Source organism: Schistocerca cancellata, unplaced genomic scaffold (assembly GCF_023864275.1).
Source record: "Schistocerca cancellata isolate TAMUIC-IGC-003103 unplaced genomic scaffold, iqSchCanc2.1 HiC_scaffold_1109, whole genome shotgun sequence".
Lineage (NCBI taxonomy): Eukaryota > Metazoa > Arthropoda > Insecta > Orthoptera > Acrididae > Schistocerca > Schistocerca cancellata.
Window position 1 is genome coordinate 123,788 of NW_026047108.1, and position 26,362 is coordinate 150,149.

The following is a 26,362-nucleotide window of genomic DNA, read 5'->3' on the forward strand; positions in this document are numbered from 1 at the left end:
CGGCGGCGGCGGCGGCGCCGCCGCCGCCGCTTTGGTAATAGCGACAACTCGCCATTGTATCACATAGGGTGAGGTACCTTCTGCAAGCGACTGAGATGGCACTAAGCGATTGAAGCTGATTTGCCACCTCTTGTTTGATCAGCGTCATAAGGGCTTGAATGTAACTTGCGATGGGACACAGCAAGAAGTAGCGTCGTACTTTTAGTACTGAAATTTGAGATGGAGAACTGCGTCAAAGATGGGAAATTCATTCTGCCAAGTGTACAAATGGCGAAAATGAAGTGTGTGTGGAGAAGTATACTGCACCAGTGACCGTGTGGCCTAATGGATAAGGCGTCGGACTTCGGATCCGAAGATTGCAGGTTCGAATCCTGTCACGATCGAGTTTTTCCTGTTCTGCAAAAGATGCATGCTGTTTTACTGTGTTGTTTGAGTACTCTAAAACTAGTTGGAAGTTGCTGCTGTCCGCTTCCTGGCTGCAAAACCGGCGTCTACCAGAAGCACAAGCAAGACAAGGGTGATCTGTAGCGAAGTTTTCGGCACAGTGCCGTTCAGGAGAGTTTTTGTTGGAACTACTGCATCTGATTCAGGAGCCAAGGGCTACGCCACAGGCGTCTGCGCACTGTCGAGCATGTGTGTTGAATAATGGTGCTGATAGCCACGTATCATTTCAAGCAGATTTGATGCCTTTCGCAGACAATTTTTCATTGAATAGGATTGTAGCTGATTTGTGGCAGCAGGAAATAAGTTGTAGTCAAAAGAATCTTCAATAGATGGTCGCAGGTCAAATCAGTATTGTATGGCTCGTAACGCGTTGCGTGCAGCCCGGCTAGCTCAGTCGGTAGAGCATGAGACTCTTAATCTCAGGGTCGTGGGTTCGAGCCCCACGCTGGGCGGCGCAAAATTTTGTGTCTACGCGGATCCAACATGCGCCCCTCTCGTGAGCCTTGCGTAATGAACGTAACGGGTTACGACGATGCCTAGCTTCGTATGAATATCAGAGGAACGGTATTTGAAGCTGAAAGTGACTCTGAAATGAAATAAATGTGTTGTTTTGGAATTTTAGTTGTACATCGATATAGTGTGAGATGTGTAGGAAAGCAGCAGCTGTGCTAACTAAATGCAAATAATGGTCGCTCATGCGGTGCGTTTCGAGCTGAAGGGCTCCGATTCACTACTCTGTAAGAACAAAGTACCCGAAAAGGGCGCTAGGAGGCGCCTCCTTAGCTCAGTGGCAGAGCGCTGGTCTAGTAAACCAGAGGTCGTGAGTTCGATCCTCACAGGAGGCAAATGAATTTTGTAACAGCCCCTCCCACCGTGGCCCTTTCGAAAAAAGCGGTCAAGGATAAAAAAAATTATGAATGGGTGCGGTATTTAAGAAATGCTCTCGCAAATGAATAGTGTGAATGGTGCTATTAAAGTGGGCACCAGAATCTGCAGCTTTTGGCAGTCTCCGGAGAATGCCGACGTGAAATACTTAGTTCTTGTGATGTATTTTCTACCCCTGATAAAGACCCTCGCGATTGTCGTCGTCGTCGTCGGCGCCGCCGCCGCCGCTTTGGTAATAGCGACAACTCGCCATTGTATCACATAGGGTGAGGTACCTTCTGCAAGCGACTGAGATGGCACTAAGCGATTGAAGCTGATTTGCCACCTCTTGTTTGATCAGCGTCATAAGGGCTTGAATGTAACTTGCGATGGGACACAGCAAGAAGTAGCGTCGTACTTTTAGTACTGAAATTTGAGATGGAGAACTGCGTCAAAGATGGGAAATTCATTCTGCCAAGTGTACAAATGGCGAAAATGAAGTGTGTGTGGAGAAGTATACTGCACCAGTGACCGTGTGGCCTAATGGATAAGGCGTCGGACTTCGGATCCGAAGATTGCAGGTTCGAATCCTGTCACGGTCGAGTTTTTCCTGTTCTGCAAAAGATGCATGCTGTTTTACTGTGTTGTTTGAGTACTCTAAAACTAGTTGGAAGTTGCTGCTGTCCGCTTCCTGGCTGCAAAACCGGCGTCTACCAGAAGCACAAGCAAGACAAGGGTGATCTGTAGCGAAGTTTTCGGCACAGTGCCGTTCAGGAGAGTTTTTGTTGGAACTACTGCATCTGATTCAGGAGCCAAGGGCTACGCCACAGGCGTCTGCGCACTGTCGAGCATGTGTGTTGAATAATGGTGCTGATAGCCACGTATCATTTCAAGCAGATTTGATGCCTTTCGCAGACAATTTTTCATTGAATAGGATTGTAGCTGATTTGTGGCAGCAGGAAATAAGTTGTAGTCAAAAGAATCTTCAATAGATGGTCGCAGGTCAAATCAGTATTGTATGGCTCGTAACGCGTTGCGTGCAGCCCGGCTAGCTCAGTCGGTAGAGCATGAGACTCTTAATCTCAGGGTCGTGGGTTCGAGCCCCACGCTGGGCGGCGCAAAATTTTGTGTCTACGCGGATCCAACATGCGCCCCTCTCGTGAGCCTTGCGTAATGAACGTAACGGGTTACGACGATGCCTAGCTTCGTATGAATATCAGAGGAACGGTATTTGAAGCTGAAAGTGACTCTGAAATGAAATAAATGTGTTGTTTTGGAATTTTAGTTGTACATCGATATAGTGTGAGATGTGTAGGAAAGCAGCAGCTGTGCTAACTAAATGCAAATAATGGTCGCTCATGCGGTGCGTTTCGAGCTGAAGGGCTCCGATTCACTACTCTGTAAGAACAAAGTACCCGAAAAGGGCGCTAGGAGGCGCCTCCTTAGCTCAGTGGCAGAGCGCTGGTCTAGTAAACCAGAGGTCGTGAGTTCGATCCTCACAGGAGGCAAATGAATTTTGTAACAGCCCCTCCCACCGTGGCCCTTTCGAAAAAAGCGGTCAAGGATAAAAAAAATTATGAATGGGTGCGGTATTTAAGAAATGCTCTCGCAAATGAATAGTGTGAATGGTGCTATTAAAGTGGGCACCAGAATCTGCAGCTTTTGGCAGTCTCCGGAGAATGCCGACGTGAAATACTTAGTTCTTGTGATGTATTTTCTACCCCTGATAAAGACCCTCGCGATTGTCGTCGTCGTCGTCGGCGCCGCCGCCGCCGCTTTGGTAATAGCGACAACTCGCCATTGTATCACATAGGGTGAGGTACCTTCTGCAAGCGACTGAGATGGCACTAAGCGATTGAAGCTGATTTGCCACCTCTTGTTTGATCAGCGTCATAAGGGCTTGAATGTAACTTGCGATGGGACACAGCAAGAAGTAGCGTCGTACTTTTAGTACTGAAATTTGAGATGGAGAACTGCGTCAAAGATGGGAAATTCATTCTGCCAAGTGTACAAATGGCGAAAATGAAGTGTGTGTGGAGAAGTATACTGCACCAGTGACCGTGTGGCCTAATGGATAAGGCGTCGGACTTCGGATCCGAAGATTGCAGGTTCGAATCCTGTCACGGTCGAGTTTTTCCTGTTCTGCAAAAGATGCATGCTGTTTTACTGTGTTGTTTGAGTACTCTAAAACTAGTTGGAAGTTGCTGCTGTCCGCTTCCTGGCTGCAAAACCGGCGTCTACCAGAAGCACAAGCAAGACAAGGGTGATCTGTAGCGAAGTTTTCGGCACAGTGCCGTTCAGGAGAGTTTTTGTTGGAACTACTGCATCTGATTCAGGAGCCAAGGGCTACGCCACAGGCGTCTGCGCACTGTCGAGCATGTGTGTTGAATAATGGTGCTGATAGCCACGTATCATTTCAAGCAGATTTGATGCCTTTCGGAGACAATTTTTCATTGAATAGGATTGTAGCTGATTTGTGGCAGCAGGAAATAAGTTGTAGTCAAAAGAATCTTCAATAGATGGTCGCAGGTCAAATCAGTATTGTATGGCTCGTAACGCGTTGCGTGCAGCCCGGCTAGCTCAGTCGGTAGAGCATGAGACTCTTAATCTCAGGGTCGTGGGTTCGAGCCCCACGCTGGGCGGCGCAAAATTTTGTGTCTACGCGGATCCAACATGCGCCCCTCTCGTGAGCCTTGCGTAATGAACGTAACGGGTTACGACGATGCCTAGCTTCGTATGAATATCAGAGGAACGGTATTTGAAGCTGAAAGTGACTCTGAAATGAAATAAATGTGTTGTTTTGGAATTTTAGTTGTACATCGATATAGTGTGAGATGTGTAGGAAAGCAGCAGCTGTGCTAACTAAATGCAAATAATGGTCGCTCATGCGGTGCGTTTCGAGCTGAAGGGCTCCGATTCACTACTCTGTAAGAACAAAGTACCCGAAAAGGGCGCTAGGAGGCGCCTCCTTAGCTCAGTGGCAGAGCGCTGGTCTAGTAAACCAGAGGTCGTGAGTTCATTCCTCACAGGAGGCAAATGAATTTTGTAACAGCCCCTCCCACCGTGGCCCTTTCGAAAAATGCGGTCAGGGATAAAAAAAATTATGAATGGGTGCGGTATTTAAGAAATGCTCTCGCAAATGAATAGTGTGAATGGTGCTATTAAAGTGGGCACCAGAATCTGCAGCTTTTGGCAGTCTCCGGAGAATGCCGACGTGAAATACTTAGTTCTTGTGATGTATTTTCTACCCCTGATAAAGACCCTCGCGATTGTCGTCGTCGTCGGCGGCGGCGGCGGCGCCGCCGCCGCCGCTTTGGTAATAGCGACAACTCGCCATTGTATCACATAGGGTGAGGTACCTTCTGCAAGCGACTGAGATGGCACTAAGCGATTGAAGCTGATTTGCCACCTCTTGTTTGATCAGCGTCATAAGGGCTTGAATGTAACTTGCGATGGGACACAGCAAGAAGTAGCGTCGTACTTTTAGTACTGAAATTTGAGATGGAGAACTGCGTCAAAGATGGGAAATTCATTCTGCCAAGTGTACAAATGGCGAAAATGAAGTGTGTGTGGAGAAGTATACTGCACCAGTGACCGTGTGGCCTAATGGATAAGGCGTCGGACTTCGGATCCGAAGATTGCAGGTTCGAATCCTGTCACGATCGAGTTTTTCCTGTTCTGCAAAAGATGCATGCTGTTTTACTGTGTTGTTTGAGTACTCTAAAACTAGTTGGAAGTTGCTGCTGTCCGCTTCCTGGCTGCAAAACCGGCGTCTACCAGAAGCACAAGCAAGACAAGGGTGATCTGTAGCGAAGTTTTCGGCACAGTGCCGTTCAGGAGAGTTTTTGTTGGAACTACTGCATCTGATTCAGGAGCCAAGGGCTACGCCACAGGCGTCTGCGCACTGTCGAGCATGTGTGTTGAATAATGGTGCTGATAGCCACGTATCATTTCAAGCAGATTTGATGCCTTTCGCAGACAATTTTTCATTGAATAGGATTGTAGCTGATTTGTGGCAGCAGGAAATAAGTTGTAGTCAAAAGAATCTTCAATAGATGGTCGCAGGTCAAATCAGTATTGTATGGCTCGTAACGCGTTGCGTGCAGCCCGGCTAGCTCAGTCGGTAGAGCATGAGACTCTTAATCTCAGGGTCGTGGGTTCGAGCCCCACGCTGGGCGGCGCAAAATTTTGTGTCTACGCGGATCCAACATGCGCCCCTCTCGTGAGCCTTGCGTAATGAACGTAACGGGTTACGACGATGCCTAGCTTCGTATGAATATCAGAGGAACGGTATTTGAAGCTGAAAGTGACTCTGAAATGAAATAAATATGTTGTTTTGGAATTTTAGTTGTACATCGATATAGTGTGAGATGTGTAGGAAAGCAGCAGCTGTGCTAACTAAATGCAAATAATGGTCGCTCATGCGGTGCGTTTCGAGCTGAAGGGCTCCGATTCACTACTCTGTAAGAACAAAGTACCCGAAAAGGGCGCTAGGAGGCGCCTCCTTAGCTCAGTGGCAGAGCGCTGGTCTAGTAAACCAGAGGTCGTGAGTTCGATCCTCACAGGAGGCAAATGAATTTTGTAACAGCCCCTCCCACCGTGGCCCTTTCGAAAAAAGCGGTCAAGGATAAAAAAAATTATGAATGGGTGCGGTATTTAAGAAATGCTCTCGCAAATGAATAGTGTGAATGGTGCTATTAAAGTGGGCACCAGAATCTGCAGCTTTTGGCAGTCTCCGGAGAATGCCGACGTGAAATACTTAGTTCTTGTGATGTATTTTCTACCCCTGATAAAGACCCTCGCGATTGTCGTCGTCGTCGTCGGCGCCGCCGCCGCCGCTTTGGTAATAGCGACAACTCGCCATTGTATCACATAGGGTGAGGTACCTTCTGCAAGCGACTGAGATGGCACTAAGCGATTGAAGCTGATTTGCCACCTCTTGTTTGATCAGCGTCATAAGGGCTTGAATGTAACTTGCGATGGGACACAGCAAGAAGTAGCGTCGTACTTTTAGTACTGAAATTTGAGATGGAGAACTGCGTCAAAGATGGGAAATTCATTCTGCCAAGTGTACAAATGGCGAAAATGAAGTGTGTGTGGAGAAGTATACTGCACCAGTGACCGTGTGGCCTAATGGATAAGGCGTCGGACTTCGGATCCGAAGATTGCAGGTTCGAATCCTGTCACGGTCGAGTTTTTCCTGTTCTGCAAAAGATGCATGCTGTTTTACTGTGTTGTTTGAGTACTCTAAAACTAGTTGGAAGTTGCTGCTGTCCGCTTCCTGGCTGCAAAACCGGCGTCTACCAGAAGCACAAGCAAGACAAGGGTGATCTGTAGCGAAGTTTTCGGCACAGTGCCGTTCAGGAGAGTTTTTGTTGGAACTACTGCATCTGATTCAGGAGCCAAGGGCTACGCCACAGGCGTCTGCGCACTGTCGAGCATGTGTGTTGAATAATGGTGCTGATAGCCACGTATCATTTCAAGCAGATTTGATGCCTTTCGGAGACAATTTTTCATTGAATAGGATTGTAGCTGATTTGTGGCAGCAGGAAATAAGTTGTAGTCAAAAGAATCTTCAATAGATGGTCGCAGGTCAAATCAGTATTGTATGGCTCGTAACGCGTTGCGTGCAGCCCGGCTAGCTCAGTCGGTAGAGCATGAGACTCTTAATCTCAGGGTCGTGGGTTCGAGCCCCACGCTGGGCTGCGCAAAATTTTGTGTCTACGCGGATCCAACATGCGCCCCTCTCGTGAGCCTTGCGTAATGAACGTAACGGGTTACGACGATGCCTAGCTTCGTATGAATATCAGAGGAACGGTATTTGAAGCTGAAAGTGACTCTGAAATGAAATAAATGTGTTGTTTTGGAATTTTAGTTGTACATCGATATAGTGTGAGATGTGTAGGAAAGCAGCAGCTGTGCTAACTAAATGCAAATAATGGTCGCTCATGCGGTGCGTTTCGAGCTGAAGGGCTCCGATTCACTACTCTGTAAGAACAAAGTACCCGAAAAGGGCGCTAGGAGGCGCCTCCTTAGCTCAGTGGCAGAGCGCTGGTCTAGTAAACCAGAGGTCGTGAGTTCGATCCTCACAGGAGGCAAATGAATTTTGTAACAGCCCCTCCCACCGTGGCCCTTTCGAAAAAAGCGGTCAAGGATAAAAAAAATTATGAATGGGTGCGGTATTTAAGAAATGCTCTCGCAAATGAATAGTGTGAATGGTGCTATTAAAGTGGGCACCAGAATCTGCAGCTTTTGGCAGTCTCCGGAGAATGCCGACGTGAAATACTTAGTTCTTGTGATGTATTTTCTACCCCTGATAAAGACCCTCGCGATTGTCGTCGTCGTCGTCGGCGCCGCCGCCGCCGCTTTGGTAATAGCGACAACTCGCCATTGTATCACATAGGGTGAGGTACCTTCTGCAAGCGACTGAGATGGCACTAAGCGATTGAAGCTGATTTGCCACCTCTTGTTTGATCAGCGTCATAAGGGCTTGAATGTAACTTGCGATGGGACACAGCAAGAAGTAGCGTCGTACTTTTAGTACTGAAATTTGAGATGGAGAACTGCGTCAAAGATGGGAAATTCATTCTGCCAAGTGTACAAATGGCGAAAATGAAGTGTGTGTGGAGAAGTATACTGCACCAGTGACCGTGTGGCCTAATGGATAAGGCGTCGGACTTCGGATCCGAAGATTGCAGGTTCGAATCCTGTCACGGTCGAGTTTTTCCTGTTCTGCAAAAGATGCATGCTGTTTTACTGTGTTGTTTGAGTACTCTAAAACTAGTTGGAAGTTGCTGCTGTCCGCTTCCTGGCTGCAAAACCGGCGTCTACCAGAAGCACAAGCACGACAAGGGTGATCTGTAGCGAAGTTTTCGGCACAGTGCCGTTCAGGAGAGTTTTTGTTGGAACTACTGCATCTGATTCAGGAGCCAAGGGCTACGCCACAGGCGTCTGCGCACTGTCGAGCATGTGTGTTGAATAATGGTGCTGATAGCCACGTATCATTTCAAGCAGATTTGATGCCTTTCGGAGACAATTTTTCATTGAATAGGATTGTAGCTGATTTGTGGCAGCAGGAAATAAGTTGTAGTCAAAAGAATCTTCAATAGATGGTCGCAGGTCAAATCAGTATTGTATGGCTCGTAACGCGTTGCGTGCAGCCCGGCTAGCTCAGTCGGTAGAGCATGAGACTCTTAATCTCAGGGTCGTGGGTTCGAGCCCCACACTGGGCGGCGCAAACTTTTGTGTCTACGCAGATCCAACATGCGCCCCTCTCGTGAGCCTTGCGTAATGAACGTAACGGGTTACAACGATGCCTAGCTTCGTATGAATATCAGAGGAACGGTATTTGAAGCTGAAAGTGACTCTGAAATGAAATAAATGTGTTGTTTTGGAATTTTAGTTGTACATCGATATAGTGTGAGATGTGTAGGAAAGCAGCAGCTGTGCTAACTAAATGCAAATAATGGTCGCTCATGCGGTGCGTTTCGAGCTGAAGGGCTCCGATTCACTACTCTGTAAGAACAAAGTACCCGAAAAGGGCGCTAGGAGGCGCCTCCTTAGCTCAGTGGCATTTCGAGTCGCAGCCGCGGTGCGGGACGGACGTGTGGCGGCTGGCTTGGCGTCTTGAAGTAAACACCGGCTGTTTGCTGTGACGAGGTTAGTCACTTCGTTACCTTTGTGAGTCAGGCTATGTTTACTGATTTCAAGATAAAATGAACGCGATTACTGTAATGAGGAAAGACACGATTAAATTTACTTTCGACCGAAATTTCTTGAGGCCTAAGGCATATGAAGTAAAGCAGTGGTTACTCGATACTGTTAAGATTACTGGCAATGACATAATAGGTGTGCATTTATCATTCGTTTCCAACGCGGCTTTTGTCAAACTGACTAACCCAGATTTGTGTGTCTCTATCATGGATAAGTGTGGCGGAGTACTTAAGTTTAAACATTCCGACGGTACTGTGAGTGATGTTTCTGTCTCACACGCCGGTTTAGGCATACGTACCGTTCGGGTCTTTGAGTTGCCGTTTGAGGTTTCAGCAGAGGACATTAATAAAATCCTTCGACCGTATGGCCGTGTTCTTTCGAACGTTGCAGAAAAATGGTCGGAGCCACATATGTTTCCCGTCCTGAACGGAGTGCGTCAAGTAAAGATAGATCTTCAAAGGCACATACCGTCATATATAAATGTATGCGGACACCGCGCCATAGTTATCTACGACGGTCAACCCAAGACATGTGCTTTGTGTAACTCACCAGAGCACATACGTAGTGAATGTAGTAAACGGCGTGTCCCCCAGCTACCGAGCGGGGAGGCTGCAGTTCCTGGCGCTGCTGTCAGCCTTCCGTTAACGTATGCGGTTGCCACGTACGGCCACCAATCTGCAGAAACGACAACAGTTGAGCACGTTGAACGACTCGCAGCGCCTGCGGCCGCCACAACCGCCCCAGAGTTGATCGCCTCTGTGGACGACCGAGCAGCTGCTGTTCGGCCCTCTTGCGACGATACATCTGCGATAAGCGGTCCGGACGACAGACAAACGGAACTGCGGGAGAGGATACAGTCATGCGCAGAACTAGGTACTGAACAGCCATCTTCGGACTCGCAGAGACACGAAGTGTCCCAAGAATCTACCAAGTCACCGACGGAAGTCGCCAAATTACTCGACCTCCCGCCCGACGCACAGGGCGAACGAGCTGAAAGGATGTCGAGTGATGGCGACGCTGGTGTCCGTAACCGAGCCGTACACCACCCGGAAATGCAAGGAGGACAACCTCCCGAACCCCACCCGACAAATGCGGAAGTGAAGGAACCCCCAGCTGAGGTTCTTCGAGAAATTCACACGAGGAACTCTGAGACAACGACAGAACCGCTCTCACCACTGTCTTCTTCCACCGAACCACCAGAACATTCGCCTGACTTGTCTCCTACGGGATCCCTGCGGAGGAGGAAGAAGTCAAAAAAGCGTCGTTTGGCACACCAAGCGGCAGAGACTTTGGCCCCAGCTCTCAGGGAAAAGCTGAAACATCTACAGCACAAGGATCAGAAGGCAGAAGATCTGGAGCCAGTAGGGACTACTGGGAACCCAGACAGAACGGCAAGGCACGAAGACCCGGGGGGTGACCACCACCCATCGCAAATTGGGCTCACGAACATAGCTCCAGAAGATGGTTCATTGCCAGGTCAACACGCATCAGCAGCACCAGTCAATTGGGCAGACGATGGCGCAGATCAGGGTGTAGACAACAAGGATGATGACACAAGTCAGGAAGAAGACCTTTTTTATTAATAGAGTTGTTAAGATCGCCTTGAGACTAAACGAGGGACTGATGACGACGGACAGATTCCATATGAAAATGTTGCGCAGTCAATAAACTTACCTGAACTATCTGGACCATGCTCCAAACCTATAATGTGACTACATTAAATATTAACAAAATTCAAAATGCAACTAAAGTAGCCGCACTTCAAGATTTTATCTATCAGTCGGACACCGATATTGCCCTTTTACAGGAAGTGCTGATTCGAGACCTTCATATCCCAGGATTCAATGCTATTTTAAATGTAGCTGCCGAACATAGTTGTGGGACGGCTATTCTTGCCAGAGAGGGCATTGAAATGACAGACATTTGTAAATTAGACTCTGGGAGGGGCATTCGGTGTAACATCCATAATACAGCTATTATAAATGTTTATGCACCATCAGGCAATAATGCACGAGAAGAAAGGGCCACGTTTTACAAAAGTGATATCTTAATTCTACTTCAGGACAACCCTGCTAAGGTTCTGCTTGGAGGTGACTGGAATTGCGTACTTAATGACAAGGACCAACGGCCAAATTTTAATAAGTCCAAGGAGCTACAGTATTTAGTGTCGCACATGAAATGGACAGATGCTTGGGAACTGAAATTTCCTACATTGGTCAAATTTACTTACTTTAGTAGCAGGTCCCAAAGTAGGATTGACCGATTTTATGTATCATCTACTTTAGAACATGATGTTGTTGGCGTTGAAGTAATACCTACCTTTATTTCCGACCACCTCGGCGTCAAGTGCAGCATACGTTTAAGCAAACAGTCAGCTTACTGGGGCAGGCCCTTTTGGAAACTGAATATAAGCGTGCTGTTGGAAAACGCCTTAGCTGCAGAAATACAAGAGACTTGGCGGGCCGCCTTACGAGTGCGTCACAAACATCGGTCCACCGTTGAATGGTGGACCGCTGTGGCGAAGAAAAAATTAAGGGCGACTCTGATAGCGTTTAGCAAGGAGAGGATGAGGTGGATAAGACACACAACAGAGTTCCACTACGCCTGCTTACGTGATCTTTACGAGGAGCCACTGTCCCAGGACATTCTCATACAGATCAACAAAACAAAAGCAGCGCTCCTCAATATTAAGAGATCACAGCTAGAAGGATTAAAAATCAGATCGCACTCACACAGTATTGTGGCAGACGAAAATGCCTCAATATATCACCTCATACAACACGCCAAACAAAGGCGACGAAATTTTATAGGGTCTCTCAGAGCCGAAGATCAGAGAGTCCTCACCACCCAGAAAGACATGATCGACGAGGCGTATCGTTTTTACAATTCCCTATATAGTGTCAATCAGATAGACGACAATGCTGTACGAGACCTCTTATCATCAACAGGCCTAGAGAACACTATAACGGAAGAGGACAACAGCAACTTCTATGCTGCCCTCACCAAGGATGACGTTTTTGACGTAATTAGGTGCTCACCTTCCAAGAAGTCACCAGGTCCAGATGGGCTGCCACTGGAGTTTTACCGAACGTACTGGCACATTATAGGCAATGAATTCACGGACATGATAAACGAAATTCTTCATGGGAAGGATGTCCCAGTGGCCTTCAAACAGAGCATAACAGTGTTAATTCCAAAGGGCAGGACCACAGGTCTAAAGGATATTACAAAGACACGGCCCATAAGCCTCTTGAATTCTGACTACAAAATAGTCGCTAGGGTTCTTAAAGAGAGACTGCAACCGATTTTAGGAAAGATCATCGGTAGTCATCAGACTTGTCTTCCAGGGCGCAGTATCTTTACAACTGTAAGTGCGTACAGGGACATAGCTTCCATTTTTGCAAATACAACAGCAAATGGTGGTCTGGCTTTTATCGACTTTAGCAAGGCATTTGACAGGGTCAATCACGCATATCTTCTGAAAACTATGACCTACATGGGGTTTTCTGATGGTAATGTGAACGTTTTAGCCAACATCTTAAATGGTTTATCAACGAAAGTAACTATTAATGGCCATCGCACTAAAGATATTCCCGTAGCCAGTGGAGTCCCTCAGGGGAGTCCATTGTCGATGATGTTATATGTAGTTGCCTTGGAACCACTTTTAAGGAGGTTAGATGACGTCTTAGAGGGCTTGCTAGTGTCAGGCATGAAACAAGTGACGAATGCATTCGCAGATGACGTAGGAGTGATAATTCGCAGCGCCGCAGACATCGCACGGTTAACAGAACACTTGCAGTTGTACTGCACGGCCTCGGGTGCGAGAATAAATGACACGAAGAGTGTTTTTCTAAATCTGCACGGACTATCTGACGTCACCATCACTTGGGCTAAGAGTGTGGACCGGCATACAGCCCTCGGAGTTACTCTCTACAGCTGCCCTCTTCGGATAATCGCATCTAACTGGAGAACTGTCCTCGATAAGATCCGTGGCATGCTCATTTTAAATCATATGAGGGACGTCAACATCAAGCAAAAAATTAAGTTGATAAATATAGCGGTTTTATCCAGGGCAACTTACATCGGCCAGATTTTGCCAATACCAAAAGGAATAGCTAAAGCGATAATGTCGACCGTTTGTAGCTACATTTGGCACGGGAATATCTTTCGAGTTGCTGTGGACGCGTTGACCTTACCACCGGAAGAGGGAGGCCTTGGCCTCACAGATGTCCACAAAAGATCTACTGCCTTATTTCTTAAGCGGTCTTTGCAAGTTATTGAAAGTCATCCAGACGGCCTAACAGCTCAATTATTCACTTTTTTTAAACCACAAAGCTTCCAACCGCCTATAGATATAAGTCAGATCAATTATAAATTAAAACATATTAGATTCTTCTACTTTGAATTAAGCTACATGCGCTGCATAGTACGGGATAAACGCAAGAGAAACTGTCGCTATATCATTAACAGTTTACGAATGGCGGCCAATTACAATAAGACACAGGCCAAGAACCCGAACAGAGCCTGGAAAACTATATGGACCAATATCAACAACAAGTTACTATCAACGGAAGTTCAGGTGGCATGGTACAGAGTGGTGAATAACGTCATAAGTACTAATGAAAAACTTCATTCTATAGGTCTCAGTGACACAAACACTTGTCAGAAATGTAACGAAACTGACACGTTGGATCACCGCTTTGTCTGCAGGGGGTATAAAGATATATGGCAAGAGGTCAAGCAGCAGATCGCCTTCCTGACCCGCAGCGATGGGAGGGAGCTCAATTTGAATCTTATTTTCTTCCCGGACAAGGTATTTTTCCCTGCACCGAAAAATAATGCCATATTATGGCTTCTTGGGAACTACGTGAGTTACGTTGTCAACTCGAAAGGTGACGATAATATCACGGACTACCGGACATATCTCTGTGGGGAATACTATAAATTACACAAGCAACAAGATCATAAGAAGAATTTTGGAAATATGTTACGAATCCTGTTTCACAAACAGGGAATAGGTTAAGATGTCACGGTAAAATCATCCTAGGACGAAACGTGCTAAAGTAGGGGACTGCTGGTGAGGGTGAAGTACGGTGGGGACTTCGTGTGCCCCGTGGCCGCTTCGGTAGCCGTGAAGGCCTCATCAGAACCCCGAAACAGCTATGCATACGGCAGTATCACCAATAGCAGCTGCATTTAGAATGTCAGCCATTCTATTCCCGAAGAGGTTCTTCAATTTCATTTCCTTCTTTCATTATTTAAAAAATAAAAAAAATAAAAAAAAAATAAAAACCAAAAAAACAATACAATAAAAAAAAAAACAAAAAAAATTAAAAATGGCAAAATGAACACTTGCCATGTTAACGGAACTGGTTCTTTTTCGTGTTCAATGCATCTTTTTCGTTTTCTTTATAAAAAAAAAAAATAAAAAAAAATTCAAAAACATTAAAAAAAATTAAACTAAAAAAAAAAAAACAAAAAAGGGGTTGGTTAGAGCGTTTCAAAAACGTGGTTAAGGCACAGACAATCAAAAAAAATAAAAAAAATGGAAAAAAAAAAGTAAAAAAAAAAAAAAAGTCGGTAGAGCATGATACTCTTAATCTCAGGGTCGTGGGTTCGAGCCCCACGCTGGGCGGCCCAAAATTTTGTGTCTACGCGGATCCAACATGCGCCCCTCTCGTGAGCCTTGCGTGATGAACGAAAAAAAAAAAAAAAAAAAAAAAAAAAAAAAGTGGTAAAAAAAAAAAAAAAAAAAAAAAAAAAAAAAAAGTGGCAGAGCGCTGGTCTAGTAAACCAGAGGTCGTGAGTTCGATCCTCACAGGAGGCAAATGAATTTTGTAACAGCCCCTCCCACCGTGGCCCTTTCGAAAAAAGCGGTCAAGGATAAAAAAAATTATGAATGGGTGCGGTATTTAAGAAATGCTCTCGCAAATGAATAGTGTGAATGGTGCTATTAAAGTGGGCACCAGAATCTGCAGCTTTTGGCAGTCTCCGGAGAATGCCGACGTGAAATACTTAGTTCTTGTGATGTATTTTCTACCCCTGATAAAGACCCTCGCGATTGTCGTCGTCGTCGTCGTCGTCGTCGTCGTCGGCGGCGGCGGCGGCGCCGCCGCCGCCGCTTTGGTAATAGCGACAACTCGCCATTGTATCACATAGGGTGAGGTACCTTCTGCAAGCGACTGAGATGGCACTAAGCGATTGAAGCTGATTTGCCACCTCTTGTTTGATCAGCGTCATAAGGGCTTGAATGTAACTTGCGATGGGACACAGCAAGAAGTAGCGTCGTACTTTTAGTACTGAAATTTGAGATGGAGAACTGCGTCAAAGATGGGAAATTCATTCTGCCAAGTGTACAAATGGCGAAAATGAAGTGTGTGTGGAGAAGTATACTGCACCAGTGACCGTGTGGCCTAATGGATAAGGCGTCGGACTTCGGATCCGAAGATTGCAGGTTCGCATCCTGTCACGATCGAGTTTTTCCTGTTCTGCAAAAGATGCATGCTGTTTTACTGTGTTGTTTGAGTACTCTAAAACTAGTTGGAAGTTGCTGCTGTCCGCTTCCTGGCTGCAAAACCGGCGTCTACCAGAAGCACAAGCAAGACAAGGGTGATCTGTAGCGAAGTTTTCGGCACAGTGCCGTTCAGGAGAGTTTTTGTTGGAACTACTGCATCTGATTCAGGAGCCAAGGGCTACGCCACAGGCGTCTGCGCACTGTCGAGCATGTGTGTTGAATAATGGTGCTGATAGCCACGTATCATTTCAAGCAGATTTGATGCCTTTCGGAGACAATTTTTCATTGAATAGGATTGTAGCTGATTTGTGGCAGCAGGAAATAAGTTGTAGTCAAAAGAATCTTCAATAGATGGTCGCAGGTCAAATCAGTATTGTATGGCTCGTAACGCGTTGCGTGCAGCCCGGCTAGCTCAGTCGGTAGTACATGAGACTCTTAATCTCAGGGCCGTGGGTTCGAGCCCCACGCTGGGCGGCGCAAAATTTTGTGTCTACGCGGATCCAACATGCGCCCCTCTCGTGAGCCTTGCGTAATGAACGTAACGGATTACGACGATGCCTAGCTTCGTATGAATATCAGAGGAACGGTATTTGAAGCTGAAAGTGACTCTGAAATGAAATAAATGTGTTTTTTTGGAATTTTAGTTGTACATCGATATAGTGTGAGATGTGTAGGAAAGCAGCAGCTGTGCTAACTAAATGCAAATAATGGTCGCTCATGCGGTGCGTTTCGAGCTGAAGGGCTCCGATTCACTACTCTGTAAGAACAAAGTACCCGAAAAGGGCGCTAGGAGGCGCCTCCTTAGCTCAGTGGCAGAGCGCTGGTCTAGTAAACCAGAGGTCGTGAGTTCGATCCTCACAGGAGGCAAATGAATTTTGTAACAGCCCCTCCCACCGTGGCCCTTTCGAAAAAAGCGGTCAGGGATAAAAAAAATTATGAATGGGTGCGGTATTTAAGAAATGCTCTCGCAAATGAATAGTGTGAATGGTGCTATTAAAGTGGGCACCAGAATCTGCAGCTTTTGGCAGTCTGCGGAGAATGCCGACGTGAAATACTTAGTTCTTGTGATGTATTTTCTACCCCTGATAAAGACCCTCGCGATTGTCGTCGTCGTCGTCGTCGTCGTCGTCGTCGTCGGCGCCGCCGCCGCCGCTTTGGTAATAGCGACAACTCGCCATTGTATCACATAGGGTGAGGTACCTTCTGCAAGCGACTGAGATGGCACTAAGCGATTGAAGCTGATTTGCCACCTCTTGTTTGATCAGCGTCATAAGGGCTTGAATGTAACTTGCGATGGGACACAGCAAGAAGTAGCGTCGTACTTTTAGTACTGAAATTTGAGATGGAGAACTGCGTCAAAGATGGGAAATTCATTCTGCCAAGTATACAAATGGCGAAAATGAAGTGTGTGTGGAGAAGTATACTGCACCAGTGACCGTGTGGCCTAATGGATAAGGCGTCGGACTTCGGATCCGAAGATTGCAGGTTCGAATCCTGTCACGGTCGAGTTTTTCCTGTTCTGCAAAAGATGCATGCTGTTTTACTGTGTTGTTTGAGTACTCTAAAACTAGTTGGAAGTTGCTGCTGTCCGCTTCCTGGCTGCAAAACCGGCGTCTACCAGAAGCACAAGCAAGACAAGGGTGATCTGTAGCGAAGTTTTCGGCACAGTGCCGTTCAGGAGAGTTTTTGTTGGAACTACTGCATCTGATTCAGGAGCCAAGGGCTACGCCACAGGCGTCTGCGCACTGTCGAGCATGTGTGTTGAATAATGGTGCTGATAGCCACGTATCATTTCAAGCAGATTTGATGCCTTTCGGAGACAATTTTTCATTGAATAGGATTGTAGCTGATTTGTGGCAGCAGGAAATAAGTTGTAGTCAAAAGAATCTTCAATAGATGGTCGCAGGTCAAATCAGTATTGTATGGCTCGTAACGCGTTGCGTGCAGCCCGGCTAGCTCAGTCGGTAGAGCATGAGACTCTTAATCTCAGGGTCGTGGGTTCGAGCCCCACGCTGGGCGGCGCAAAATTTTGTGTCTACGCGGATCCAACATGCGCCCCTCTCGTGAGCCTTGCGTAATGAACGTAACGGGTTACGACGATGCCTAGCTTCGTATGAATATCAGAGGAACGGTATTTGAAGCTGAAAGTGACTCTGAAATGAAATAAATGTGTTGTTTTGGAATTTTAGTTGTACATCGATATAGTGTGAGATGTGTAGGAAAGCAGCAGCTGTGCTAACTAAATGCAAATAATGGTCGCTCATGCGGTGCGTTTCGAGCTGAAGGGCTCCGATTCACTACTCTGTAAGAACAAAGTACCCGAAAAGGGCGCTAGGAGGCGCCTCCTTAGCTCAGTGGCAGAGCGCTGGTCTAGTAAACCAGAGGTCGTGAGTTCGATCCTCACAGGAGGCAAATGAATTTTGTAACAGCCCCTCCCACCGTGGCCCTTTCGAAAAAAGCGGTCAAGGATAAAAAAAATTATGAATGGGTGCGGTATTTAAGAAATGCTCTCGCAAATGAATAGTGTGAATGGTGCTATTAAAGTGGGCACCAGAATCTGCAGCTTTTGGCAGTCTCCGGAGAATGCCGACGTGAAATACTTAGTTCTTGTGATGTATTTTCTACCCCTGATAAAGACCCTCGCGATTGTCGTCGTCGTCGTCGGCGCCGCCGCCGCCGCTTTGGTAATAGCGACAACTCGCCATTGTATCACATAGGGTGAGGTACCTTCTGCAAGCGACTGAGATGGCACTAAGCGATTGAAGCTGATTTGCCACCTCTTGTTTGATCAGCGTCATAAGGGCTTGAATGTAACTTGCGATGGGACACAGCAAGAAGTAGCGTCGTACTTTTAGTACTGAAATTTGAGATGGAGAACTGCGTCAAAGATGGGAAATTCATTCTGCCAAGTGTACAAATGGCGAAAATGAAGTGTGTGTGGAGAAGTATACTGCACCAGTGACCGTGTGGCCTAATGGATAAGGCGTCGGACTTCGGATCCGAAGATTGCAGGTTCGAATCCTGTCACGGTCGAGTTTTTCCTGTTCTGCAAAAGATGCATGCTGTTTTACTGTGTTGTTTGAGTACTCTAAAACTAGTTGGAAGTTGCTGCTGTCCGCTTCCTGGCTGCAAAACCGGCGTCTACCAGAAGCACAAGCAAGACAAGGGTGATCTGTAGCGAAGTTTTCGGCACAGTGCCGTTCAGGAGAGTTTTTGTTGGAACTACTGCATCTGATTCAGGAGCCAAGGGCTACGCCACAGGCGTCTGCGCACTGTCGAGCATGTGTGTTGAATAATGGTGCTGATAGCCACGTATCATTTCAAGCAGATTTGATGCCTTTCGCAGACAATTTTTCATTGCATAGGATTGTAGCTGATTTGTGGCAGCAGGAAATAAGTTGTAGTCAAAAGAATCTTCAATAGATGGTCGCAGGTCAAATCAGTATTGTATGGCTCGTAACGCGTTGCGTGCAGCCCGGCTAGCTCAGTCGGTAGAGCATGAGACTCTTAATCTCAGGGTCGTGGGTTCGAGCCCCACACTGGGCGGCGCAAAATTTTGTGTCTACGCAGATCCAACGTGCGCCCCTCTCGTGAGCCTTGCGTAATGAACGTAACGGGTTACAACGATGCCTAGCTTCGTATGAATATCAGAGGAACGGTATTTGAAGCTGAAAGTGACTCTGAAATGAAATAAATGTGTTGTTTTGGAATTTTAGTTGTACATCGATATAGTGTGAGATGTGTAGGAAAGCAGCAGCTGTGCTAACTAAATGCAAATAATGGTCGCTCATGCGGTGCGTTTCGAGCTGAAGGGCTCCGATTCACTACTCTGTAAGAACAAAGTACCCGAAAAGGGCGCTAGGAGGCGCCTCCTTAGCTCAGTGGCAGAGCGCTGGTCTAGTAAACCAGAGGTCGTGAGTTCGATCCTCACAGGAGGCAAATGAATTTTGTAACAGCCCCTCCCACCGTGGCCCTTTCGAAAAAAGCGGTCAAGGATAAAAAAAATTATGAATGGGTGCGGTATTTAAGAAATGCTCTCGCAAATGAATAGTGTGAATGGTGCTATTAAAGTGGGCACCAGAATCTGCAGCTTTTGGCAGTCTCCGGAGAATGCCGACGTGAAATACTTAGTTCTTGTGATGTATTTTCTACCCCTGATAAAGACCCTCGCGATTGTCGTCGTCGTCGTCGTCGTCGGCGCCGCCGCCGCCGCTTTGGTAATAGCGACAACTCGCCATTGTATCACATAGGGTGAGGTACCTTCTGCAAGCGACTGAGATGGCACTAAGCGATTGAAGCTGATTTGCCACCTCTTGTTTGATCAGCGTCATAAGGGCTTGAATGTAACTTGCGATGGGACACAGCAAGAAGTAGCGTCGTACTTTTAGTACTGAAATTTGAGATGGAGAACTGCGTCAAAGATGGGAAATTCATTCTGCCAAGTGTACAAATGGCGAAAATGAAGTGTGTGTGGAGAAATATACTGCACCAGTGACCGTGTGGCCTAATGGATAAGGCGTCGGACTTCGGATCCGAAGATTGCAGGTTCGAATCCTGTCACGGTCGAGTTTTTCCTGTTCTGCAAAAGATGCATGCTGTTTTACTGTGTTGTTTGAGTACTCTAAAACTAGTTGGAAGTTGCTGCTGTCCGCTTCCTGGCTGCAAAACCGGCGTCTACCAGAAGCACAAGCAAGACAAGGGTGATCTGTAGCGAAGTTTTCGGCACAGTGCCGTTCAGGAGAGTTTTTGTTGGAACTACTGCATCTGATTCAGGAGCCAAGGGCTACGCCACAGGCGTCTGCGCACTGTCGAGCATGTGTGTTGAATAATGGTGCTGATAGCCACGTATCATTTCAAGCAGATTTGATGCCTTTCGGAGACAATTTTTCATTGAATAGGATTGTAGCTGATTTGTGGCAGCAGGAAATAAGTTGTAGTCAAAAGAATCTTCAATAGATGGTCGCAGGTCAAATCAGTATTGTATGGCTCGTAACGCGTTGCGTGCAGCCCGGCTAGCTCAGTCGGTAGAGCATGAGACTCTTAATCTCAGGGTCGTGGGTTCGAGCCCCACGCTGGGCGGCGCAAAATTTTGTGTCTACGCGGATCCAACATGCGCCCCTCTCGTGAGCCTTGCGTAATGAACGTAACGGGTTACGACGATGCCTAGCTTCGTATGAATATCAGAGGAACGGTATTTGAAGCTGAAAGTGACTCTGAAATGAAATAAATGTGTTGTTTTGGAATTTTAGTTGTACATCGATATAGTGTGAGATGTGTAGGAAAGCAGCAGCTGTGCTAACTAAATGCAAATAATGGTCGCTCATGCGGTGCGTTTCGAGCTGAAGGGCTCCGATTCACTACTCTGTAAGAACAAAGTACCCGAAAAGGGCGCTAGGAGGCGCCTCCTTAGCTCAGTGGCAGAGCGCTGGTCTAGTAAACCAGAGGTCGTGAGTTCGATCCTCACAGGAGGCAAATGAATTTTGTAACAGCCCCTCCCACCGTGGGCCTTTCGAAAAAAGCGGTCAAGGATAAAAAAAATTATGAATGGGTGCGGTATTTAAGAAATGCTCTCGCAAATGAATAGTGTGAATGGTGCTATTAAAGTGGGCACCAGAATCTGCAGCTTTTGGCAGTCTCCGGAGAATGCCGACGTGAAATACTTAGTTCTTGTGATGTATTTTCTACCCCTGATAAAGACCCTCGCGATTGTCGTCGTCGTCGTCGTCGTCGGCGCCGCCGCCGCCGCTTTGGTAATAGCGACAACTCGCCATTGTATCACTTAGGGTGAGGTACCTTCTGCAAGCGACTGAGATGGCACTAAGCGATTGAAGCTGATTTGCCACCTCTTGTTTGATCAGCGTCATAAGGGCTTGAATGTAACTTGCGATGGGACACAGCAAGAAGTAGCGTCGTACTTTTAGTACTGAAATTTGAGATGGAGAACTGCGTCAAAGATGGGAAATTCATTCTGCCAAGTATACAAATGGCGAAAATGAAGTGTGTGTGGAGAAGTATACTGCACCAGTGACCGTGTGGCCTAATGGATAAGGCGTCGGACTTCGGATCCGAAGATTGCAGGTTCGAATCCTGTCACGGTCGAGTTTTTCCTGTTCTGCAAAAGATGCATGCTGTTTTACTGTGTTGTTTGAGTACTCTAAAACTAGTTGGAAGTTGCTGCTGTCCGCTTCCTGGCTGCAAAACCGGCGTCTACCAGAAGCACAAGCAAGACAAGGGTGATCTGTAGCGAAGTTTTCGGCACAGTGCCGTTCAGGAGAGTTTTTGTTGGAACTACTGCATCTGATTCAGGAGCCAAGGGCTACGCCACAGGCGTCTGCGCACTGTCGAGCATGTGTGTTGAATAATGGTGCTGATAGCCACGTATCATTTCAAGCAGATTTGATGCCTTTCGGAGACAATTTTTCATTGAATAGGATTGTAGCTGATTTGTGGCAGCAGGAAATAAGTTGTAGTCAAAAGAATCTTCAATAGATGGTCGCAGGTCAAATCAGTATTGTATGGCTCGTAACGCGTTGCGTGCAGCCCGGCTAGCTCAGTCGGTAGAGCATGAGACTCTTAATCTCAGGGTCGTGGGTTCGAGCCCCACGCTGGGCGGCGCAAAATTTTGTGTCTACGCGGATCCAACATGCGCCCCTCTCGTGAGCCTTGCGTAATGAACGTAACGGGTTACGACGATGCCTAGCTTCGTATGAATATCAGAGGAACGGTATTTGAAGCTGAAAGTGACTCTGAAATGAAATAAATGTGTTGTTTTGGAATTTTAGTTGTACATCGATATAGTGTGAGATGTGTAGGAAAGCAGCAGCTGTGCTAACTAAATGCAAATAATGGTCGCTCATGCGGTGCGTTTCGAGCTGAAGGGCTCCGATTCACTACTCTGTAAGAACAAAGTACCCGAAAAGGGCGCTAGGAGGCGCCTCCTTAGCTCAGTGGCAGAGCGCTGGTCTAGTAAACCAGAGGTCGTGAGTTCGATCCTCACAGGAGGCAAATGAATTTTGTAACAGCCCCTCCCACCGTGGCCCTTTCGAAAAAAGCGGTCAAGGATAAAAAAAATTATGAATGGGTGCGGTATTTAAGAAATGCTCTCGCAAATGAATAGTGTGAATGGTGCTATTAAAGTGGGCACCAGAATCTGCAGCTTTTGGCAGTCTCCGGAGAATGCCGACGTGAAATACTTAGTTCTTGTGATGTATTTTCTACCCCTGATAAAGACCCTCGCGATTGTCGTCGTCGTCGTCGGCGCCGCCGCCGCCGCTTTGGTAATAGCGACAACTCGCCATTGTATCACATAGGGTGAGGTACCTTCTGCAAGCGACTGAGATGGCACTAAGCGATTGAAGCTGATTTGCCACCTCTTGTTTGATCAGCGTCATAAGGGCTTGAATGTAACTTGCGATGGGACACAGCAAGAAGTAGCGTCGTACTTTTAGTACTGAAATTTGAGATGGAGAACTGCGTCAAAGATGGGAAATTCATTCTGCCAAGTGTACAAATGGCGAAAATGAAGTGTGTGTGGAGAAGTATACTGCACCAGTGACCGTGTGGCCTAATGGATAAGGCGTCGGACTTCGGATCCGAAGATTGCAGGTTCGAATCCTGTCACGGTCGAGTTTTTCCTGTTCTGCAAAAGATGCATGCTGTTTTACTGTGTTGTTTGAGTACTCTAAAACTAGTTGGAAGTTGCTGCTGTCCGCTTCCTGGCTGCAAAACCGGCGTCTACCAGAAGCACAAGCAAGACAAGGGTGATCTGTAGCGAAGTTTTCGGCACAGTGCCGTTCAGGAGAGTTTTTGTTGGAACTACTGCATCTGATTCAGGAGCCAAGGGCTACGCCACAGGCGTCTGCGCACTGTCGAGCATGTGTGTTGAATAATGGTGCTGATAGCCACGTATCATTTCAAGCAGATTTGATGCCTTTCGCAGACAATTTTTCATTGCATAGGATTGTAGCTGATTTGTGGCAGCAGGAAATAAGTTGTAGTCAAAAGAATCTTCAATAGATGGTCGCAGGTCAAATCAGTATTGTATGGCTCGTAACGCGTTGCGTGCAGCCCGGCTAGCTCAGTCGGTAGAGCATGAGACTCTTAATCTCAGGGTCGTGGGTTCGAGCCCCACACTGGGCGGCGCAAAATTTTGTGTCTACGCAGATCCAACGTGCGCCCCTCTCGTGAGCCTTGCGTAATGAACGTAACGGGTTACAACGATGCCTAGCTTCGTATGAATATCAGAGGAACGGTATTTGAAGCTGAAAGTGACTCTGAAATGAAATAAATGTGTTGTTTTGGAATTTTAGTTGTACATCGATATAGTGTGAGATGTGTAGGAAAGCAGCAGCTGTGCTAACTAAATGCAAATAATGGTCGCTCATGCGGTGCGTTTCGAGCTGAAGGGCTCCGATTCACTACTCTGTAAGAACAAAGTACCCGAAAAGGGCGCTAGGAGGCGCCTCCTTAGCTCAGTGGCAGAGCGCTGGTCTAGTAAACCAGAGGTCGTGAGTTCGATCCTCACAGGAGGCAAATGAATTTTGTAACAGCCCCTCCCACCGTGGCCCTTTCGAAAAAAGCGGTCAAGGATAAAAAAAATTATGAATGGGTGCGGTATTTAAGAAATGCTCTCGCAAATGAATAGTGTGAATGGTGCTATTAAAGTGGGCACCAGAATCTGCAGCTTTTGGCAGTCTCCGGAGAATGCCGACGTGAAATACTTAGTTCTTGTGATGTATTTTCTACCCCTGATAAAGACCCTCGCGATTGTCGTCGTCGTCGTCGTCGGCGCCGCCGCCGCCGCTTTGGTAATAGCGACAACTCGCCATTGTATCACATAGGGTGAGGTACCTTCTGCAAGCGACTGAGATGGCACTAAGCGATTGAAGCTGATTTGCCACCTCTTGTTTGATCAGCGTCATAAGGGCTTGAATGTAACTTGCGATGGGACACAGCAAGAAGTAGCGTCGTACTTTTAGTACTGAAATTTGAGATGGAGAACTGCGTCAAAGATGGGAAATTCATTCTGCCAAGTGTACAAATGGCGAAAATGAAGTGTGTGTGGAGAAATATACTGCACCAGTGACCGTGTGGCCTAATGGATAAGGCGTCGGACTTCGGATCCGAAGATTGCAGGTTCGAATCCTGTCACGGTCGAGTTTTTCCTGTTCTGCAAAAGATGCATGCTGTTTTACTGTGTTGTTTGAGTACTCTAAAACTAGTTGGAAGTTGCTGCTGTCCGCTTCCTGGCTGCAAAACCGGCGTCTACCAGAAGCACAAGCAAGACAAGGGTGATCTGTAGCGAAGTTTTCGGCACAGTGCCGTTCAGGAGAGTTTTTGTTGGAACTACTGCATCTGATTCAGGAGCCAAGGGCTACGCCACAGGCGTCTGCGCACTGTCGAGCATGTGTGTTGAATAATGGTGCTGATAGCCACGTATCATTTCAAGCAGATTTGATGCCTTTCGGAGACAATTTTTCATTGAATAGGATTGTAGCTGATTTGTGGCAGCAGGAAATAAGTTGTAGTCAAAAGAATCTTCAATAGATGGTCGCAGGTCAAATCAGTATTGTATGGCTCGTAACGCGTTGCGTGCAGCCCGGCTAGCTCAGTCGGTAGAGCATGAGACTCTTAATCTCAGGGTCGTGGGTTCGAGCCCCACGCTGGGCGGCGCAAAATTTTGTGTCTACGCGGATCCAACATGCGCCCCTCTCGTGAGCCTTGCGTAATGAACGTAACGGGTTACGACGATGCCTAGCTTCGTATGAATATCAGAGGAACGGTATTTGAAGCTGAAAGTGACTCTGAAATGAAATAAATGTGTTGTTTTGGAATTTTAGTTGTACATCGATATAGTGTGAGATGTGTAGGAAAGCAGCAGCTGTGCTAACTAAATGCAAATAATGGTCGCTCATGCGGTGCGTTTCGAGCTGAAGGGCTCCGATTCACTACTCTGTAAGAACAAAGTACCCGAAAAGGGCGCTAGGAGGCGCCTCCTTAGCTCAGTGGCAGAGCGCTGGTCTAGTAAACCAGAGGTCGTGAGTTCGATCCTCACAGGAGGCAAATGAATTTTGTAACAGCCCCTCCCACCGTGGGCCTTTCGAAAAAAGCGGTCAAGGATAAAAAAAATTATGAATGGGTGCGGTATTTAAGAAATGCTCTCGCAAATGAATAGTGTGAATGGTGCTATTAAAGTGGGCACCAGAATCTGCAGCTTTTGGCAGTCTCCGGAGAATGCCGACGTGAAATACTTAGTTCTTGTGATGTATTTTCTACCCCTGATAAAGACCCTCGCGATTGTCGTCGTCGTCGTCGTCGTCGGCGCCGCCGCCGCCGCTTTGGTAATAGCGACAACTCGCCATTGTATCACATAGGGTGAGGTACCTTCTGCAAGCGACTGAGATGGCACTAAGCGATTGAAGCTGATTTGCCACCTCTTGTTTGATCAGCGTCATAAGGGCTTGAATGTAACTTGCGATGGGACACAGCAAGAAGTAGCGTCGTACTTTTAGTACTGAAATTTGAGATGGAGAACTGCGTCAAAGATGGGAAATTCATTCTGCCAAGTGTACAAATGGCGAAAATGAAGTGTGTGTGGAGAAATATACTGCACCAGTGACCGTGTGGCCTAATGGATAAGGCGTCGGACTTCGGATCCGAAGATTGCAGGTTCGAATCCTGTCACGGTCGAGTTTTTCCTGTTCTGCAAAAGATGCATGCTGTTTTACTGTGTTGTTTGAGTACTCTAAAACTAGTTGGAAGTTGCTGCTGTCCGCTTCCTGGCTGCAAAACCGGCGTCTACCAGAAGCACAAGCAAGACAAGGGTGA

General features: G+C 46.9%; 38 non-coding genes across 38 annotated transcripts; all 38 read left to right on the top strand.

Moving 5' to 3' along the window:
• Window positions 1-310: 310 nt before the first annotated feature.
• Trnar-ucg (transfer RNA arginine (anticodon UCG)) lies at window positions 311-383 on the top strand. The gene has a single exon. It is a non-coding gene; the product is annotated as a tRNA-Arg (tRNA).
• A 440-nt stretch (window positions 384-823) lies between these two features.
• Window positions 824-896, top strand: Trnak-cuu (transfer RNA lysine (anticodon CUU)). The gene has a single exon. It is a non-coding gene; the product is annotated as a tRNA-Lys (tRNA).
• A 321-nt stretch (window positions 897-1,217) lies between these two features.
• Trnat-agu (transfer RNA threonine (anticodon AGU)) lies at window positions 1,218-1,289 on the top strand. The gene has a single exon. It is a non-coding gene; the product is annotated as a tRNA-Thr (tRNA).
• Window positions 1,290-1,837: 548 nt separating this feature from the next.
• Trnar-ucg (transfer RNA arginine (anticodon UCG)) lies at window positions 1,838-1,910 on the top strand. The gene has a single exon. It is a non-coding gene; the product is annotated as a tRNA-Arg (tRNA).
• Window positions 1,911-2,350: 440 nt separating this feature from the next.
• Trnak-cuu (transfer RNA lysine (anticodon CUU)) lies at window positions 2,351-2,423 on the top strand. The gene has a single exon. It is a non-coding gene; the product is annotated as a tRNA-Lys (tRNA).
• A 321-nt stretch (window positions 2,424-2,744) lies between these two features.
• Trnat-agu (transfer RNA threonine (anticodon AGU)) lies at window positions 2,745-2,816 on the top strand. The gene has a single exon. It is a non-coding gene; the product is annotated as a tRNA-Thr (tRNA).
• A 548-nt stretch (window positions 2,817-3,364) lies between these two features.
• On the top strand, window positions 3,365-3,437 carry Trnar-ucg (transfer RNA arginine (anticodon UCG)). Its single transcript has one exon. It is a non-coding gene; the product is annotated as a tRNA-Arg (tRNA).
• Window positions 3,438-3,877: 440 nt separating this feature from the next.
• Trnak-cuu (transfer RNA lysine (anticodon CUU)) lies at window positions 3,878-3,950 on the top strand. The gene has a single exon. It is a non-coding gene; the product is annotated as a tRNA-Lys (tRNA).
• Window positions 3,951-4,271: 321 nt separating this feature from the next.
• On the top strand, window positions 4,272-4,343 carry Trnat-agu (transfer RNA threonine (anticodon AGU)). Its single transcript has one exon. It is a non-coding gene; the product is annotated as a tRNA-Thr (tRNA).
• A 557-nt stretch (window positions 4,344-4,900) lies between these two features.
• On the top strand, window positions 4,901-4,973 carry Trnar-ucg (transfer RNA arginine (anticodon UCG)). The gene has a single exon. It is a non-coding gene; the product is annotated as a tRNA-Arg (tRNA).
• Window positions 4,974-5,413: 440 nt separating this feature from the next.
• Trnak-cuu (transfer RNA lysine (anticodon CUU)) lies at window positions 5,414-5,486 on the top strand. Its single transcript has one exon. It is a non-coding gene; the product is annotated as a tRNA-Lys (tRNA).
• Window positions 5,487-5,807: 321 nt separating this feature from the next.
• Window positions 5,808-5,879, top strand: Trnat-agu (transfer RNA threonine (anticodon AGU)). Its single transcript has one exon. It is a non-coding gene; the product is annotated as a tRNA-Thr (tRNA).
• Window positions 5,880-6,427: 548 nt separating this feature from the next.
• Window positions 6,428-6,500, top strand: Trnar-ucg (transfer RNA arginine (anticodon UCG)). Its single transcript has one exon. It is a non-coding gene; the product is annotated as a tRNA-Arg (tRNA).
• A 440-nt stretch (window positions 6,501-6,940) lies between these two features.
• Trnak-cuu (transfer RNA lysine (anticodon CUU)) lies at window positions 6,941-7,013 on the top strand. Its single transcript has one exon. It is a non-coding gene; the product is annotated as a tRNA-Lys (tRNA).
• Window positions 7,014-7,334: 321 nt separating this feature from the next.
• Window positions 7,335-7,406, top strand: Trnat-agu (transfer RNA threonine (anticodon AGU)). Its single transcript has one exon. It is a non-coding gene; the product is annotated as a tRNA-Thr (tRNA).
• A 548-nt stretch (window positions 7,407-7,954) lies between these two features.
• Trnar-ucg (transfer RNA arginine (anticodon UCG)) lies at window positions 7,955-8,027 on the top strand. Its single transcript has one exon. It is a non-coding gene; the product is annotated as a tRNA-Arg (tRNA).
• A 440-nt stretch (window positions 8,028-8,467) lies between these two features.
• On the top strand, window positions 8,468-8,540 carry Trnak-cuu (transfer RNA lysine (anticodon CUU)). Its single transcript has one exon. It is a non-coding gene; the product is annotated as a tRNA-Lys (tRNA).
• A 7,396-nt stretch (window positions 8,541-15,936) lies between these two features.
• Trnak-cuu (transfer RNA lysine (anticodon CUU)) lies at window positions 15,937-16,009 on the top strand. Its single transcript has one exon. It is a non-coding gene; the product is annotated as a tRNA-Lys (tRNA).
• Window positions 16,010-16,330: 321 nt separating this feature from the next.
• Window positions 16,331-16,402, top strand: Trnat-agu (transfer RNA threonine (anticodon AGU)). The gene has a single exon. It is a non-coding gene; the product is annotated as a tRNA-Thr (tRNA).
• Window positions 16,403-16,968: 566 nt separating this feature from the next.
• Window positions 16,969-17,041, top strand: Trnar-ucg (transfer RNA arginine (anticodon UCG)). Its single transcript has one exon. It is a non-coding gene; the product is annotated as a tRNA-Arg (tRNA).
• Window positions 17,042-17,481: 440 nt separating this feature from the next.
• On the top strand, window positions 17,482-17,554 carry Trnak-cuu (transfer RNA lysine (anticodon CUU)). The gene has a single exon. It is a non-coding gene; the product is annotated as a tRNA-Lys (tRNA).
• Window positions 17,555-17,875: 321 nt separating this feature from the next.
• On the top strand, window positions 17,876-17,947 carry Trnat-agu (transfer RNA threonine (anticodon AGU)). The gene has a single exon. It is a non-coding gene; the product is annotated as a tRNA-Thr (tRNA).
• A 548-nt stretch (window positions 17,948-18,495) lies between these two features.
• Trnar-ucg (transfer RNA arginine (anticodon UCG)) lies at window positions 18,496-18,568 on the top strand. Its single transcript has one exon. It is a non-coding gene; the product is annotated as a tRNA-Arg (tRNA).
• A 440-nt stretch (window positions 18,569-19,008) lies between these two features.
• Trnak-cuu (transfer RNA lysine (anticodon CUU)) lies at window positions 19,009-19,081 on the top strand. The gene has a single exon. It is a non-coding gene; the product is annotated as a tRNA-Lys (tRNA).
• A 321-nt stretch (window positions 19,082-19,402) lies between these two features.
• Window positions 19,403-19,474, top strand: Trnat-agu (transfer RNA threonine (anticodon AGU)). Its single transcript has one exon. It is a non-coding gene; the product is annotated as a tRNA-Thr (tRNA).
• Window positions 19,475-20,028: 554 nt separating this feature from the next.
• On the top strand, window positions 20,029-20,101 carry Trnar-ucg (transfer RNA arginine (anticodon UCG)). The gene has a single exon. It is a non-coding gene; the product is annotated as a tRNA-Arg (tRNA).
• Window positions 20,102-20,541: 440 nt separating this feature from the next.
• On the top strand, window positions 20,542-20,614 carry Trnak-cuu (transfer RNA lysine (anticodon CUU)). Its single transcript has one exon. It is a non-coding gene; the product is annotated as a tRNA-Lys (tRNA).
• Window positions 20,615-20,935: 321 nt separating this feature from the next.
• Trnat-agu (transfer RNA threonine (anticodon AGU)) lies at window positions 20,936-21,007 on the top strand. The gene has a single exon. It is a non-coding gene; the product is annotated as a tRNA-Thr (tRNA).
• A 554-nt stretch (window positions 21,008-21,561) lies between these two features.
• Trnar-ucg (transfer RNA arginine (anticodon UCG)) lies at window positions 21,562-21,634 on the top strand. Its single transcript has one exon. It is a non-coding gene; the product is annotated as a tRNA-Arg (tRNA).
• Window positions 21,635-22,074: 440 nt separating this feature from the next.
• Window positions 22,075-22,147, top strand: Trnak-cuu (transfer RNA lysine (anticodon CUU)). The gene has a single exon. It is a non-coding gene; the product is annotated as a tRNA-Lys (tRNA).
• A 321-nt stretch (window positions 22,148-22,468) lies between these two features.
• Window positions 22,469-22,540, top strand: Trnat-agu (transfer RNA threonine (anticodon AGU)). The gene has a single exon. It is a non-coding gene; the product is annotated as a tRNA-Thr (tRNA).
• A 548-nt stretch (window positions 22,541-23,088) lies between these two features.
• On the top strand, window positions 23,089-23,161 carry Trnar-ucg (transfer RNA arginine (anticodon UCG)). The gene has a single exon. It is a non-coding gene; the product is annotated as a tRNA-Arg (tRNA).
• A 440-nt stretch (window positions 23,162-23,601) lies between these two features.
• Trnak-cuu (transfer RNA lysine (anticodon CUU)) lies at window positions 23,602-23,674 on the top strand. The gene has a single exon. It is a non-coding gene; the product is annotated as a tRNA-Lys (tRNA).
• Window positions 23,675-23,995: 321 nt separating this feature from the next.
• Window positions 23,996-24,067, top strand: Trnat-agu (transfer RNA threonine (anticodon AGU)). The gene has a single exon. It is a non-coding gene; the product is annotated as a tRNA-Thr (tRNA).
• A 551-nt stretch (window positions 24,068-24,618) lies between these two features.
• Trnar-ucg (transfer RNA arginine (anticodon UCG)) lies at window positions 24,619-24,691 on the top strand. Its single transcript has one exon. It is a non-coding gene; the product is annotated as a tRNA-Arg (tRNA).
• A 440-nt stretch (window positions 24,692-25,131) lies between these two features.
• Window positions 25,132-25,204, top strand: Trnak-cuu (transfer RNA lysine (anticodon CUU)). The gene has a single exon. It is a non-coding gene; the product is annotated as a tRNA-Lys (tRNA).
• A 321-nt stretch (window positions 25,205-25,525) lies between these two features.
• Window positions 25,526-25,597, top strand: Trnat-agu (transfer RNA threonine (anticodon AGU)). Its single transcript has one exon. It is a non-coding gene; the product is annotated as a tRNA-Thr (tRNA).
• Window positions 25,598-26,151: 554 nt separating this feature from the next.
• On the top strand, window positions 26,152-26,224 carry Trnar-ucg (transfer RNA arginine (anticodon UCG)). Its single transcript has one exon. It is a non-coding gene; the product is annotated as a tRNA-Arg (tRNA).
• The last annotated feature ends 138 nt before the right edge of the window (window positions 26,225-26,362 follow it).